Source organism: Sinohyriopsis cumingii, chromosome 5 (genome assembly GCF_028554795.1).
Source record: "Sinohyriopsis cumingii isolate HCF-2022 chromosome 5, ASM2855479v2, whole genome shotgun sequence".
NCBI classification, from domain to species: Eukaryota; Metazoa; Mollusca; class Bivalvia; order Unionida; family Unionidae; genus Sinohyriopsis; species Sinohyriopsis cumingii.
In genome coordinates, this window is record NC_142965.1 from 114,023,294 (window position 1) to 114,029,809 (window position 6,516).

Here is a 6,516-nt window from a genome sequence, read left to right on the forward strand (position 1 = left end):
ATACATACATAATTACATACATACATACATACATAGCAAAATAGCACATTGGATGATCAACACCAATTTTATCTTCTTAATATAATGCTGCTCCGATCACAATATCACTTGCATCAACAGACAGTTTAAGAGACTAAATGAAATATGTAGCTGTAAGAACTTGTACACTCTTAAGTATGATATTTAACTTATCATAAGCCTCCTGACATTTTCAGTCAAATGAAACTTTGTTTTCTTGCTCAATAAATGTGTCAGGGGTTCAGCAATTAACAAAACATTGGAACACGGTTTCCGATAGTATGCAGCCGTATCTAAATATCGCATCAGCTGTTTCTTACTGATAGGCACAGGGAAAATACAGAGATTGACCTTATATTAGCATATATAGGTTTAACTTGTCCATGTCCCACAATATGTCCTAGAAATGTTACATAAGCTCTGCAAAACTCACTTTTGGATAACTTAATTGTCACACTTGCTTCAGTGAGTCTGTCACAGAATTTCCGAATAGTCCCTTAATGTTCTTTCCAGGTGTTGTTATAGATGACGACAACACGATGTAAGCATGACACTTATCTAGACCAGATGTAATCATGTTCATTAAATGTTGAAAAATACTTGGCGAACCAATCATCCCAAACTGCATCACTTTATATTGATATAGTCCTTCTGGAGTCATGAATGCTGAAATTTCCTTTGCCCTTTCCGTCAGAGGAATTTGCCAAAATCCTTTCAGAAGGTCGGATCTGGTGATATACCTTGCATTTACGAAATTATCAATGCAGTCATCGATTCTTGGTAATGGAATATAATCTATTTTTGTCACAGTGTTCGCCTTCTTATCATTAGTACACATGCGGAAAGAAAGTATTTTCTGGTTTCGGAACTCCAGCCACTGTCACTCGTCTCAATGAAATCATTCTCCAGCAAATATTGAACTTCTTTTCTCAAGTATTCCTGTTCGAGAGGGTACAAACTGTATGGTTGTCGTTTCACATGTGTGAAATGTAGAGTTTCAATGTTATGGAAGTGTGTGTTTGTTCTTGTAGGAGCATGTGGAAATAAGTGCTCATATTCAAGTAATAACTGTTTATGTTTATTCCTTTCTTGTTGATACAAATGTGAAAGTTTGATTCTGGATCGAGTGGATAGCCAGTGTAAGGTACAGAGCAGCGGGGAGGTGTGCTTTGATCGTGGTACTTTAAGTATGATCCGAACAGCTGTGACCTTTTTGAAGTTTCTGGAGTAGATATTGAGATGAACCAGACATAATTGAGTTACAATAATCCAGTCTTGAAAGTGCTAATGAACAAACCAGTGTTTTAGTGGCATGAACTGAAATATATTTACGAATTGAACTGATGCGTATCAGCTCAAGATATGCAGCCTTGCATATGTTCATGACATTTTGGTGCAATGTGAGAGTACTGTCCAGAGTAACACCTAGGTTTTGTACTGATTGTGTGAATTTAATGTTGGTATTGCTGATATTTATTGCTTAAAGTAAAGAATGTGAATGAGAAAATATTTGCGATGTTATCAGAATGGGCTAGCCGAAGACGTCTCATGGGTCAGACTAAGAATTTCCTGTCTGTACGATTTCGGAAATACAATTTAATAGTTCCCTGACCACACGTTACCAACAGGTATCCTGGAGGTCTCCATTGTCTCAGAAGAATCCCATTTGTAACTAAATAACAAATAGATACTTCTGAGTCTTCGCTTTCACTAATAACCCTTTGAAACAGATATGAGATCTCAGGATCCTGTTCCTGTTCGACGACAAGTAATTGTCGTTTGTCACCCTAATTAGAATAAAGAGAACGAACCGTTAAAAGAGGATTACTATGATCAATACCTTCTGGTTGATCCAAACGTTCAATAACAATGTTGCTAAAATATTTTTGCCAACATTTGTATCCCAAGGACGAGCGCCCAATTTGCTGTTACCTGTCTATGGTCTTAAAATGGGTAACAGCAAAGAGTGAAGACAACAAGTTTTTCTAAAATTTAACAAATAATTTATTTCCCAAGAATTTAGAGTGAAATGAGAAAAAGAACTTACGGTTTTACGAATTAAATCCAAAAAAACCCCACATGTTCTATGAATGAAAATTTCTAAGTGAATATAAGTTAAAATCCCGATGAAATTCAAGACTGAAGGTATACGTGTCTGTAATGGTCAGCGTTATACTGATGTGTCAACAGTCTCTGGTTGAATCACAGAAAATAGTATTCCAGTTTTGCATTTCTTATAAATTCCAGTGAATATCTTTGTCCAAAATTTATATCAATGCACTTTAATATTTCCAGAGAAAATAATCATTTGAATTCAATAATTTGAAGAAACTAAAAATTCAACCCAAACTCTTCTCTACATAATAATACTTATCGTGTCAAATATTTTAAGCCCGATTGACCAACCTTTATCAAACACATCAGTGAAACGACTAATTAAGATGCAAAAGAGATTCCTGGACGGGGGTCATAAGTTATTCCTTCTGGAAAAATAGAAGTTTGTTTATAAATCGACACATGCGTGATGTCACGTAGTCCTGGTATGACCTTGACTCAACTTAAAATAAGTTGTTTACCAAAACTGTCACTGATTTCGGAACATGGTCAGCAACTAGATGCAAATTTTCAATTCTGGACAAAGTCAAATCCAGTAAACAATATCATGTAATGGAATAAACACAATTAAATCTAACAAACAAACCATTAAATATACATAAAATACAAGTAAGCCATTTTAGGTTTTAAGGATTATTAGAACAAGACTTACGTCGTCAAGTGCAAACATGTTTGTATATACCAAAGAAAGTACATCGTTTTCTGAGAAATCATTTGCTTGCGTTGATACAGTTATATTTAGTTATTTACAGTATGATACTGAATAAGTAAAAAATATTTCATCTTTTAAGAAACTATACATCTGTGTATATTTTAATGAGCAATCCTGGTTTTATGACCGCATACTAAATGGTAACCGTAATACAGCCTTTTGATAAGAACAATAGTTTAATAACTGCATAATTTGTGTCGGTAATACATTTTATTTCTTATATATATTGAATGTTAACCTTTTACACTTTTATTAATTACTCACATGTGTGTATATTTGATTTGCAGGGTCCTAATGTAAGCTAGATATTAGATTTTCATGTCACCCTTGAAAAAGAGAAATTATTATTATTATTATTATTATTATTATTATTGTTGTCGTTGTTGTTGTTGTTGTTGTTGCATGTTAGTGGTTGTTGTATTATTCTTCTTGGAACACCCTTGCAAATTCTTGTTTGTTAGATGGTCTAGATATTACTACCATATTAAGGTATTTCGATGTTTTATCCGGTTACTTTCTACAATGGAGTACACTTACTTTAAACAATGTGATCATTTTCAAAAAGGAAAAATCATTATTTCTAAGAGATTTTGATTAGCAATTTGGTATCATTAAGATACTTTCAATAAGGTAAAGAAAAATCCCATCTAATTTCTCTGGTTAAAATTAATTTGAAGAAGACATTTTTATTAAGTATAATGTTAGATTTCATAAATGTATTACATCGAAGACATCTATTTAGATAATAAATACACTAAGAATGGAATATAGGAAACTTTTATTAATGTTACAAACGTAAGGGAATTTTGTATCTATTGAAAACAAAAACATAATGACATTATCTATACCATTTTCGAACAGGAATTGTAGGTAAGATAACAGGTGAAATGTAATAGAGAATGTAACACATGAAGAACGATTGATAATATATTTACTGCAACAGAAACTCTACTTTACTGTCTGTAAATGCGCGAACAGCCTTTGACATTCGCAAGCGTTTCATCATTACAAAGGGGTTGATGCGGGCAGCGAACAGTATATAGCCTATTTCATGCAGACTTCGGTGAACTTCGTAATTTGCTCGGAATTTTGATCACGTGGCGGGTGGTCAGCTCACCGTAATAGCCACTCGATAGGTGGTGGGCAAAATATGGCTAACGCTTCAGCATCAGCATAAACTTCTGTAATTACTTCAACATCGCTTATCGAGTTGAAAAATGCATATTCAACAGAGATGCTGCCGCAGATATTGACGAAATTTAATATTGCAGCCATCCTTTCTTATTTTCTGGAAACCAGGGCGGATTTCAAACCCATACGAGAGAGTAGCTTTGAGCCGTTTAAATCTGGACATGTACATGTAAGTAATTAAACGGTGTCGAAGTAAACAAATGTAATCATGACAATCAAAGAGCAAGCTGTTCAAACTATTTCTGTGCATCCGAAACGTCACTGTAATAAAATGCGTTTCATATGAGTTTATCAGATTTGTTTTTGAAAGTCTGTGGATAATTTACATATAAATTTCAGTCATTTAATTAATTTTATTTCTGAAATATTTCTAAACAACCATGGACGCCATTTTGTTATGTATTTGTACCCACCAGCGTTTGATTGGCTGGAGTATAAAGTAACTCGGGAAGTTATTCGGATAATTACGGAGCAAATCGGTTAAATGCGGTATGAAATGGGCTATTGCGTCTGGCTATTATTCAAGTCAAAACGTGACCTATAAGGCAATTTAGCGCACCAACAAGAGATTCGAGTCGAAGGCAGTCGCACATTTGAATTGCAAGCGTCGACTCAAAACAGATTGGTGCAAATTTTCATTATCAATGATTACACCTCAAATCAGTTGTTACACCTCAAGGAGCACTGTTCGTTAAATATTCATACATCTTACATGACTTTCTGTTTGATTCTAAATGTATAACGCTCGTTGTTAAATCTGAAACACAAATTGCATGGAGACCTTAAGATGCTTTCAAGTTAATTTATCTGGTAATGCGAGACTATGTACTGCTGTCAACGACGTGATGAAATTGGCTTAATGCACAGATAAGCATTTTGCAAGCAGTACTACCGTTCATTGTTTCAATCATTATAACATTAGGAAAAAAGCATGCACAATGCTGTGTACAGGGATATAATTGATCGAAGGCGTCACTCACTGTACTGCTGTGTGATAGTTTACTGTATAACATACTCTCTCTCTCTCTCTCTCTCTCTCTCGCTCTATCATATTGAAGTTGGACATGTATGCCAGTTGCTTTTAATGCTTTTAGAACTGATTCCAGATCACTCGAGCATGTATGGTCATGACAGTTAAGATGACTGACTTCATGTCTTATGCAGTATTTCACTCGTGTGCCATTTCTAAATTACCGATGTTATTCTAGTCTCATCTGTAATGATCTTGTAATGCAGTCTGTCCCTTTACCTTGAGCCATTACCTCCTCACTAAATGAGGGCTGGGTATCGTAGTTTGTGCCAGTCCGCGCAACAGTGCACAATGTTAGTAGCTTGGCAAGGTTCTAGAGGAACATGAACTGTACATATTGAGACATTAGATACGCGTGGTAGAGTATTATTGCTGTTGTTATGAAACGTGTAACAACCATCTCTATACAATGTTCCCGGCATGTGTTTTAATAAAATTGAAATATTCGTAATATGTTAGTAAATATATCAAATGATTAGAAAAATTATTTTTGTTCATTGTTTGACCTACAGTGATATGAATTAATTAAATAAGAGCTTGGCGTGCCTTACTGGTTTTTCCCTTCTAATGGGTAATCAAATGCGTGTTTGGTGTATTACTTGCCGTGTCTTTATCCTCAAACCCTGTAAAACCAAAATCTTTCTTTTATCTCGCCGACGTACAATGGGTACAATGATATATCAGCTATTGATTGCTAATGTAATCCTGAAATTGTCTATAATGAATTTTATAGGAAGTAACGTTTAACAATTAAACTTGCATAAATCTGTTTACTCTCTAACTAGAACTAAGTGAGAAATATTCGAGTAAATTCATGCCCGCATTCCGTGACAATTATTTCCTAACTGTAACGTAAAAAGTATGATTTATACTTAATTACAGGATTGTAAGCATTTGATCTAACAATACCCAATATATTTTAAAGCTAAATTGTTGAAAGAATCTATTGAATTTTGTATGACATACTTTCTACATTATGTCTTTATATCATCCAACGAATATGCTACGTTTAGGTCTGATTGGTTTAAATGGCTTAAACAATTCCCCTATAATCCAGTGAAAACAACAACAACCAGTCCCAAATGAAATAGCCTAATCACAGGGGTACAGAGTTATGCATCCACCAAATCGAATCTATGCTGACAATGCATGAAACAACGGAGATACTTTGCTTAAAAGCAGTAATGACTAAAGTCTTAAAATTGCACATAGGGAAAACGTTAGGAATATAACCACTATGTTGATATAAGTTATGAGGATTTTATGGCCTAATTAGAAAATTAGTCATCATGTGTTGGTTGGCAGAAGTCAGGCTGATTTAGATATTGTTCCCCTTTTGTTACTATAAAAACTGTGTGCCTGCTGGTTCTGGAGCTTGGATAAACTAGTCATTATGTAGACTAACGACTATTCGAATATAAATTTTCTTTCTGACTATTCTGTTTTCAAT